Below are 11,969 nucleotides of genomic sequence, written 5' to 3' on the forward strand. Positions count from 1 at the left end.
ACGGTCCAGACGTACACAGAAGAGCGCGCTGAAACACGTCACAGGCCCCGCCCCCTCACTGACAGACACCACAGGTCTAGCTTTCCTGATTTGGGCTCCTATACAGTTTTTATTCGGAACAATCAAAATATTTTATATAAAAATAGAACGTTATTTTTTGACCAGTGGTTTAAAACAACAAACAAAAATGTTGGGTTAAAAATGAACAAACCAAGCGAATGGGTTGTTTTAAATCAGTGATTGAAACTATTGTTTAAAAATGTCTGTATTTCTTGCTTAAAATGAACCCAAAGTATGTTTGAACATTTATTAATATGTTTAGTAAATGAACATTATTCATAAAATTAATAAATCATAATTAAACAATACACATTTATGAAATTGCTTATTAATAAATGTTCACCTTTTGATTATTATTGCTGCCTCTAGTAATTATACAATCCAAAAAAACAACCCAAAATAATAAAACAACCCAATCACTGGGTTAAAACAACCCAATCGCTGGGCAAAAACAACCCAATCGCTAAAAAAAACAATCGCTGGGCTAAAACAACCCAATCGCTGTGCTAAAACAACCCAATCGCTAAAACAACCAAATCGCTAAAAAAAAACAATCGCTGGGCTAAAACAACCCAATCGCTGGGCAAAAACAACCCAATCGCTAAAACAACCAAATCGCTAAAAAAAAACAATCGCTGGGCAAAAACAACCCAATCGCTAAAACAACCCAACCGCTGGGCAAAAACAACCCAATCGCTAAAACAACCCAACCGCTGGGCAAAAACAACCCAATCGCTAAAACAACCCAACCGCTGGGCAAAAACAACCCAATCGCTAAAACAACCCAACCGCTGGGCAAAAACAACCCAATCGCTAAAACAACCCAACCGCTGGGCAAAAACAACCCAATCGCTAAAACAACCCAACCGCTGGGCAAAAACCCAATCGCTAAAAAAAAACTATCGCTGTGCTAAAACAACCCAATCGCTAAAAAAAAACAAATCGCTGAGCTAAAACAACCCAACCGCTGGGCTAAAACAACCCAACCGCTGGGTAAAAAACAACCCAATCGCTAAAACAGCCCAATCGCTTTAAAAAAATCGCTGGGCAAAAACAACCCAATCGCTAAAAAAAAAAAAAATCTCTGGGTAAAAAACAACACAATGGCTGAGCTAAAACAGCCCAATCGCTGGGCAAAAACAACCCAATCGATAAAAAAAACAATCGCTGGGCTAAAACAACCCAACCGCTGGTTAAAAAACAACCCAATCGCTGGGCTAAAACAACCCAATCGCTGGGCTAAAACAACCCATTCGCTAAAACAACCCAATCGCTGGGCAAAAACAACCATATCGCTTAAAAAATACAATCGCTGGGCTAAAACAACCCAACCGCTGGGTAAAAAACAACCCAATCGCTAAAAAAAAACAATCGCTGGGCTAAAACAACCCAACCGCTGGGTAAAAAACAACCCAATCGCTAAAAAAAAACAATCGCTGGGCTAAAACAACCCAACCGCTGGGCTAAAAACAACCCAATCGCTAAAAAAAAACTATCGCTGGGCTAAAACAACCCAACCGCTGGGCAAAAACAACGCAATCGCTAAAAAAAAAAACAATCGCTGGGCTAAAACAACCCAACAACTGGGCAAAAACAACCCAATCGCTAAAACAACCAAATCGCTGGGCTAAAACAACCTAATCGCTAAAAAAAAACGAATCGCTGAGCTAAAACAACCCAACCGCTGGGTAAAAAACAACCCAATCGCTAAAACAACCCAATCGCTTAAAAAAAATCGCTGGGCTAAAACAACCCAATCGCTGTGCTAAAACAACCCAACCGCTGTGCTAAAACAACCCAATCGCTGGGCTAAAACAACCCAATTGCTAAAAAAAAACAAATCGCTGAGCTAAAACAACCCAACCGCTGGGTAAAAAACAACCCAATCGCTAAAACAGCCCAATCGCTTTAAAAAAATCGCTGGGCTAAAACAACCCAATCGCTGTGCTAAAACAACCCAACTGCTGGGCAAAAACAACCCAATCGCTAAAAAAAAAAAAAATCGCTGGGTAAAAAACAACCCAATGGCTGAGCTAAAACAGCCCAATCGCTGGGCAAAAACAACCCAATCGATAAAAAAACAATCGCTGGGCAAAACCAACCCAATCGCTAAAAAAGACAATCGCTGGGCTAAAACAACCCAACCGCTGGTTAAAAAACAACCCAATCGCTGGGCTAAAACAACCCAACCGCTGGTTAAAAAACAACCCAATCGCTGGGCTAAAACAACCCAATCGCTGGGCTAAAACAACCCAATCGCTGGGCTAAAACAACCCAACCGCTGGTTAAAAAACAACCCAATCGCTGGGCTAAAACAACCCAATCGCTGGGCTAAAACAACCCAATCGCTGGGCTAAAACAACCCAACCGCTGGTTAAAAAACAACCCAATCGCTGGGCTAAAACAACCCAATCGCTGGGCTAAAACAACCCAATCGCTGGGCTAAAACAACCCAATCGCTGGGCTAAAACAACCCATTCGCTAAAACAACCCAATCGCTGGGCTAAAACAACCCAATCGCTAAAATAAAACAAAATCGCTGGGTAAAAAACAATCCAATCGCTGGGCAAAAACAACCATATCGCTTAAACAATACAATCGCTGGGCTAAAACAACCCAACCGCTGGGCTAAAACAACCCAACCGCTGGGTAAAAAACAACCCAATCGCTAAAAAAAACAATCGCTGGGCTAAAACAACCCAATCGCTGTGCTAAAACAACCCAATCGCTAAAAAAAACAATCGCTGGGCTAAAACAACCCAACCGCTGGGCAAAAACAACCCAATCGCTAAAACAACCAAATCGCTAAAAAAAAACAATTGCTGGGCTAAAACAACCCAATCGCTGGGCAAAAACAACCCAATCGCTAAAACAACCAAATCGCTAAAAAAAAACAATCGCTGGGCTAAAATAACCCAACCGCTGGGCAAAAACAACCCAATCGCTAAAATAACCCAACCGCTGGGCAAAAACAACCCAATCGCTAAAACAACCCAACCGCTGGGCAAAAACAACCCAATCGCTAAAACAACCCAACCGCTGGGCAAAAACAACCCAATCGCTAAAACAACCCAACCGCTGGGCAAAAACCCAATCGCTAAAAAAAAACAATCGCTGAGCTAAAACAACCCAACCGCTGGTTAAAAAACAACCCAATCGCTGGGCTAAAACAACCCAATCGCTAAAACAACCCAACCGCTGGGCAAAAACAACCCAATCGCTAAAACAACCCAACCGCTGGGCAAAAACAACCCAATCGCTAAAACAACCCAACCGCTGGGCAAAAACCCAATCGCTAAAAAAAAACAATCGCTGGGCTAAAACAACCCAACCGCTGGTTAAAAAACAACCCAATCGCTGGGCTAAAACAACCCAATCGCTGGGCTAAAACAACCCATTCGCTAAAACAACCCAATCGCTGGGCAAAAACAACCATATCGCTTAAAAAATACAATCGCTGGGCTAAAACAACCCAACCGCTGGGTAAAAAACAACCCAATCGCTAAAAAAAAACAATCGCTGGGCTAAAACAACCCAACCGCTGGGTAAAAAACAACCCAATCGCTAAAAAAAAACAATCGCTGGGCTAAAACAACCCAACCGCTGGGCTAAAAACAACCCAATCGCTAAAAAAAAACTATCGCTGGGCTAAAACAACCCAACCGCTGGGCAAAAACCACCCAATCGCTAAAAAAAAAAACAATCGCTGGGCTAAAACAACCCAACAACTGGGCAAAAACAACCCAATCGCTAAAACAACCAAATCGCTGGGCTAAAACAACCTAATCGCTAAAAAAAAACGAATCGCTGAGCTAAAACAACCCAACCGCTGGGTAAAAAACAACCCAATCGCTAAAACAACCCAATCGCTTAAAAAAAATCGCTGGGCTAAAACAACCCAATCGCTGTGCTAAAACAACCCAACCGCTGTGCTAAAACAACCCAATCGCTGGGCTAAAACAACCCAATTGCTAAAAAAAAACAAATCGCTGAGCTAAAACAACCCAACCGCTGGGTAAAAAACAACCCAATCGCTAAAACAGCCCAATCGCTTTAAAAAAATCGCTGGGCTAAAACAACCCAATCGCTGTGCTAAAACAACCCAACTGCTGGGCAAAAACAACCCAATCGCTAAAAAAAAAAAAAATCGCTGGGTAAAAAACAACCCAATGGCTGAGCTAAAACAGCCCAATCGCTGGGCAAAAACAACCCAATCGATAAAAAAACAATCGCTGGGCAAAACCAACCCAATCGCTAAAAAAGACAATCGCTGGGCTAAAACAACCCAACCGCTGGTTAAAAAACAACCCAATCGCTGGGCTAAAACAACCCAATCGCTGGGCTAAAACAACCCAATCGCTAAAATAAAACAAAATCGCTGGGTAAAAAACAACCCAATCGCTGGGCTAAAACAACCCAATCGCTGGGCTAAAACAACCCAATCGATAAAAAAACAATCGCTGGGCAAAACCAACCCAATCGCTAAAAAAGACAATCGCTGGGCTAAAACAACCCAACCGCTGGTTAAAAAACAACCCAATCGCTGGGCTAAAACAACCCAATCGCTGGGCTAAAACAACCCAATCGCTAAAATAAAACAAAATCGCTGGGTAAAAAACAACCCAATCGCTGGGCTAAAACAACCCAATCGCTGGGCTAAAACAACCCAATCGCTGGGCTAAAACAACCCAATCGCTAAAATAAAACAAAATCGCTGGGTAAAAAACAACCCAATCGCTGGGCAAAAACAACCATATCGCTTAAAAAATACAATCGCTGGGCTAAAACAACCCAACCGCTGGGCTAAAACAACCCAACCGCTGGGTAAAAAACAACCCAATCGCTAAAAAAAAACAATCGCTGGGCTAAAACAACCCAACCGCTGGGCTAAAAACAACCCAATCGCTAAAAAAAAACTATCGCTGGGCTAAAACAACCCAACCGCTGGGCAAAAACAACCCAACAACTGGGCAAAAACAACCCAATCGCTAAAACAACCAAATCGCTGGGCTAAAACAACCTAATCGCTAAAAAAAAACTAATCGCTGAGCTAAAACAACCCAACCGCTGGGTAAAAAACAACCCAATCGCTAAAACAACCCAATCGCTTAAAAAAAAATCGCTGGGCTAAAACAAGCCAATCGCTGTGCTAAAACAACCCAACCGCTGTGCTAAAACAACCCAATCGCTGGGCTAAAACAACCCAATCGCTGGGCTTAAACAACCCAACCGCTGGGCAAGAACAACCCAATTGCTAAAAAAAAAAACATTCCCTGGGTTAAAACAACCCAATTGCTGGGCTAAAACAACCCAATCGCTGTGCTAAAACAACCCAATCGCTGGGCTAAAACAACCCAATCGCTGGGCTTAAACAACCCAATCGCTGTGCTAAAACAACCCAATCGCTGTGCTAAAACAACCCAATCGCTGTGCTAAAACAACCCAATTGCTGTGCTAAAACAACCCAATCGCTGTGCTAAAACAACCCAATCGCTGTGCTAAAACAACCCAATCGCTGGGCTAAAACAACCCAATCGCTGTGCTAAAACAACCCAACAGCTGGGCAAAAACAACTCAATCGCTAAAACAACCCAATCGCTGTGCTAAAACAACCCAATCGCTGTGCTAAAACAACCCAACAGCTGGGCAAAAACAACTCAATCGCTAAAACAACCCAATCGCTGGGCTAAAACAACCCAATCGCTAAAAAAAAAAAAATCGCTGGGTAAAAAACAACCCAATGGCTGAGCTAAAACAACCCATTCCCTGGGTTAAAACAACCCAATCCCCCCCAGATGTTTTGTATGACTCATGAACTCTTCAGCTGTTGTGAAACTCATTGTTTGATCATGAAATGGAAGCTGCGGTCGTCTTTTCCTCAATATTGTGACGTGTATTTGAGTGAAACAGCTTCTCAAACAACAACACATGCAGGACAGGTTTAGATTTCATGCTGATTTGAATCATTCTGACTGTGTGTAAGGAAGAATTCCCCATATTTTCCTGATGTGGTGAAACAAACACACATCCTGCAGAACTTCTCAAATACACTGATGAGTTTAACTGAGCTGTTCCCGTCTGGAGCTGTTAGAGCGCGTGTGCTCAAGGTGTGTGTGTGTGTGTGTGTGTGTGTGTGTGTGTGTGTGTGTGTGTGTGTGTGTGTGTGTGTGTGTGTGTGTGTGTGTGTGTGTGTGTGTGTGTGTGTGTGTGTGTGTGTGTGTGTGTGTGTGTGTGTGTGTGTGTGTGTGTGTGTGTGTGTGTGTGTGTGTGTGTGTGTGTGTGTGTGTGTGTGTGTGTGTGTGTGTGTGTGTGTGTGTGTGTGTGTGTGTGTGTGTGTGTGTGTGTGTGTGTGTGTGTGTGTGTGTGTGTGTGTGTGTGTGTGTGTGTGTGAGTGTGTGTGTGTGTGTGTGTGTGTGTGTGTGTGTGTGTGTGTGTGTGTGTGTGTGAGAGAGTGTGTGTGTGTGTGTGTGATTGTGTGTGTGTGTGTGTGTGTGTGTGTGTGTGTGTGTGTGTGTGTGTGTGTGTGTGTGTGTGTGTGTGTGTGTGTGTGTGTGTGTGTGTGTGTGTGTGTGTGTGTGTGTGTGTGTGTGTGTGTGTGTGTGTGTGTGTGTGTGTGTGTGTGTGTGTGTGTGTTTGTGTGGACTGGTAATCATCACGTTATGGGGACAAAATGTCCCCACAAAGATGGCAATATCTGAAATCCTCGTCCTTGTGGGGACATTTTTTGGTCCCCATGAGGAAAACATCTTATAAATCAGACTAAGAGATGTTTTTTGAAAATGTAAAATTGCAGAATGTCTCCTGTGATGGGTAGGTTTAGGGGCAGTGTGTGTGTGTGTGTGTGTGTGTGTGTGTATGTGTGTGTGTGTGAGTGTGTGTGTGTGTGTGTGTGTGTGTGTGTGTGTGTGTGTGTGTGTGTGTGTGGACTGGTAATCATCACGTTATGGGGACAAAATGTCCCCACAAAGATAGCAATATCCGAAATCCTCATCCTTGTGGGGACATTTTTAGGTCCCCATGAGGAAAACATCTTATAAATCAGACTAAGTGATGTTTTTTGAAAATGTAAAATTGCAGAATGTCTCCTGTGAGGGTTAGGTTTAGGGGCAGGGGCAGTGTAGGGGGATATAATATACGGTATGTACGGTATAAAAACCATTACGCCTATGGAAAGTCCCCATAAAACATGAAAACCCAACATGTGTGTGTGTGTGTGTGTGTGTGTGTGTGTGTGTGTGTGTGTGTGTGTGTGTGTGTGTGTGTGTGTGTGTGTGTGTGTGTGTGATGGGTAGGTTTAGGGGCAGGGTCAGTGTAAGGGGATAGAATATACGGTATGTACGGTATAAAAACCATTACGCCTATGGAAAGTCCCCATAAAACATGAAAACCCAACATGTGTGTGTGTGTGTGTGTGTGTGTGTGTGTGTGTGTGTGTGTGTGTGTGTGTGTGTGTGTGTGTGTGTGTGTGTGTGTGTGTGTGAGTGTGTGTGTGTGTGTGTGTGTGTGTGTGTGTGTGTGTGTGTGTGTGTGAATGTTTCACTGCAATAATAAATCTAAACCCTGATTTGTGTGATTTTGTAATTTTTAAGAAATAAACCATTCTAGAAATGATGCTTCCAAATAACAAACGGCTCTAATCGTCTGTAAAAAATAACTCTGGATTTTTTTTCATCAAATCTTTTATGATTAGTTTGTTTTTTGATTACTGCAATGCAAAAAAACCCTAATATTTATCCACTGGTACTAAATAAAGCGGCACATTTAAAGGCTCAGTTCACCCAGAAGTGTAAATGCTGTCATTAATTCCTGATGTCAAACCCTTCACTCATCTTCAGACTCTAGTGAAGATCTTTCTGATGACCCCAGAGCTCTGACCCCTTCATAGACTGCACTGATGAACACTTTCTAGGGCCAGAGAGGAAGTAAAGAGTCGTTACAGTAGTCATGTGACTCCAGCGGCTCAGCCCTAATGTGATGAAGACATGAGAATACTTTAACACACACAAATTACCACTTTATTCATCCGTCTCTTCTCGTCTGTGTCAGACTCTTACACGGTTTACATTGGTCAGCTTCTGCGTGAGCATCACACGCATGCGTCACATGATCATCATCGGCCAATGGCAGGCCGGCGTTCTGACAGCTCAGATGTAACTCAGAAGCTCTGCACTTTATTTACAACATAAACCGCGTAAGAGTCTGACACAGACGAGAAGAGATGGATGAATAAAGTCATAATTTGTGTGTGTTAAAGTATTCTCATCTCTTCATCACATTAGCAAAAACACAGCTCACTGACAATTTTCACCCAGTCGTCCAATCACAGTGGAGGAGGGGCGGGACAAATACAACACCGACCAATCGCCACATTCTGCCTTTACAACATCATCAGATGACAACAAGCAATAATAACAGAACAAAATCATTTAAAACTACTAAAAAAAATGATACGTTGGATTTACTTAACTTTTTTATGTCCACAGGTTCCACGTAATTGGGTTATGTTGAATGTAATTAACATTGTTTATTTCAGTAAACGTACGTTTTTTTTAACGTAAGATTAATTCAATGCCATTTAGTTAAATCCGGTTAACAATCTTAATTTTGTCCTAAACTATTACATTTAATTATTCTAAAATAAATATAAAGCAAACCAAAACAAGTAATCCAGTTTAATTGATTATTTTTATTTAGTGAAATACTATTTTTACAACATTTACAAAACCTTTTATAAGATCTTATTGGCTGACCAGAGGATGGTTTTATTACATCCGTGGCCCAAACACTTTTTTTTTTTATATTAACACACACTTTTAAACACTAATATAACACACACTTTTAAACACTAATATAACACACACACTTTTAAACACTAATATAACACACACACTTTTAAACACTAATATAACACACACTTTTAAACACTAATATAACACACACTTTTAAACACTAATATAACACACACACTTTTAAACACTAATATAACACACACTTTTAAACACTAATATAACACACACTTTTAAACACTAATATAACACACACTTTTAAACACTAATATAACACACACACTTTTAAATACCAACATAACACACACTTTTAAACAATAATAAAACACACACTTTTAAACAATAATAAAACACACACTTTTAAACAATAATAAAACACACACTTTTAAACACTAATAAAACACACACTTTTAAACACTAGCTAATACAACACACACTTTTAAACACTAATATAATACACACTTTTAAACACTAACATAACACACACTTTTAAACACTTTTAAACACTAACATAACACACACTTTTAAACACTTTTAAACACTAACATAACACACACTTTTAAACACTTTTAAACACTAACATAACACACACTTTTAAACACTTTTAAACACTAACATAACACACACTTTTAAACACTTTTAAACACTAACATAACACATACTTTTAAACACTAACATAACACACACTTTTAAACACTAACATAACACACACTTTTAAACACTAATATAACACACACTTTTAAACACTAATATAACACACACTTTTAAACACTAACATAACACACACTTTTAAACACTAATATAACACACACTTTTAAACACTAATATAACACACACTTTTAAACACTAATATAACACACACTTTTAAACACTAACATAACACACACTTTTAAACACTTTTAAACACTAACATAACACACACTTTTAAACACTAACATAACACACACTTTTAAACACTAATATAACACACACTTTTAAACACTAACATAACACACACTTTTAAACACTAACATAACACACACTAATATAACACACACTTTTAAATACCAACACAACAAAACATTAAGCATTAAAAAGTCTCTCCATTTTCTCATCTGGTTAAAAACGCATCAAATAACACTTTATTTAAACATTTACTCTCTGAATTCAGCCCCTTTGCAAAGCATGATGGGAAGTGAAAGTCTTGCTTGATTGACATGTTATTTCAAAATGAAAACATCAAGTTATGTCAAAGAGTGACAGTTTTAAGTCAGTTTAACTTGAATCAATTACATGTGAAGCAGAAACCTGATATAATGCTGTTAAATCAAGAGGAACTGCTTAAATAAAGTGAACAGCGTCAGAAAATCATTGTTTTGAGTGAAGAGCCCGAGCAAATACTTTACAATCAGCATTTTTAGAATCAATACAGGAATAAACCATCTGGGAAATGAGATGCTCACTGTAAAAACTAATTTGTTCAGTTTACTTAATTAAATTGTGCAAACGCGTTGCCTTAATTAAATTAAGTAAGCAGTACTTAATTACAAAAAAAATCCTTGTTTCCATTGTTGTGTTTTGCAAGCTGAATGTTGAAGTGTGTGTGTGACTCACTCATGCATGATCAATTGCTATTGTCACAAATATAGAGGGATAATATCAACCCAATTAAAAGTTTATGCCATAAATATTAGCAAAAAAAATGTTAAAAAGATCATTATTTGACATGAAATATAGTTATGATATATATCATTAATGGACTATTATTTTATATACAGTATATATATATATATATATTACTTCCCTTCTTTTGAAATCATACAACTATGATTTCTTTTTGCATTGCTGCATTAATAGGAAGTTTATTACTATAATATGAATGAAGTTTCAAGTGCCCAACCAAAGGGAACACTAATCACAGTTATGGTGAGAGGAAGTGGAGGAAATGAGTGAAAAGTCTATAAAAAATTGCCCCGCCTCAAAAACACTTTGTCCGTCCGCCCGCTTGTTTTTTTGCTTTGGCCAAATGCTGCTCAAACCAGTCAAGTAAAGTTTATTCTAAAGTTTTCTAAAAAAAATTTAAAGAGTTTTCTAAATAACGAAGGCATAGCATGCAAATAGTTCAGATTACTTAATTGTTTTAAGTAAGTTCAACAAATTATTGGACATTATGTAAAGTTTACTAAAAAAGTCTTAGTAAGAGCAACTGTTGGATTTGACAGCGTATTCGTATCATAACAAGCAGAGAGTCTCAACTGGAGAAACCCTGGAGCGCTCACAGCGAGGCCTTCTCAGCTGGTAAAGACACACTTTAGTTAACTTTACTTAATGTCTGAACTTGATTGTAAAACTATCTTTACTATTCACATACTATTCACTTATAAAACCTAAGTTAAGATTAACTGATTGGTTTGAGAGCCATTTCGTCAACCCCTCGTCATTATGGAGATCAGTGTTCCTTTGGGCACTTCATTCATAACATTATAACTCTCCTCCTGTCCATGAAGCAGGACATCACAGGGGTTTGGTCTCAAGAAAAGAGAAATAGCTTTTAAAAGTTGAGCTTCTGACTGAATAATTAACTATAGTTTAGTCAGAAAATAGGTCAACTTTTAAAATGGACCTGTCATATAATGATTGTTTGTGGTTGTTTTGCTAACACTTACTTAAGACCTGTGAAACTTTAATTGGGTTGATATAATTGTATATTTGTTACAATAATCCTGCATTTGACCAAGCTCGAGTCGCACACACACATTTACATTTACATTTATGCATTTGGCAGACGCTTTTATCCAAAGCGACTTACATTACATTCAAGGTACACATTTTACATTTTGTCAATTCTTGCTTTCCCTGGGAATCGAACCCATGACCTTGGCGTTGCTAGCGCCATGCTCTACTGTTTGAGCTATAGGAAACACACACACACACACACACAGGAGACTGTGCAGTTCACTTTCTGTGAAAAAAACCTCATTCTGTGATTTATAAGCATTTTGAAAAGTGAGGACATGGGGAACGTCCTCATATTTCACCCTCTTTTTGTAATACCTGTGTCATTATACACATTTGTGTCCTGATATTTCACAAAAACACACACACACACACACACACACATACACACACACACACACACACACA

Source organism: Gobio gobio, assembly GCF_949357685.1.
Source record: "Gobio gobio genome assembly, chromosome: 6".
Classification (NCBI taxonomy): Eukaryota; Metazoa; Chordata; class Actinopteri; order Cypriniformes; family Gobionidae; genus Gobio; species Gobio gobio.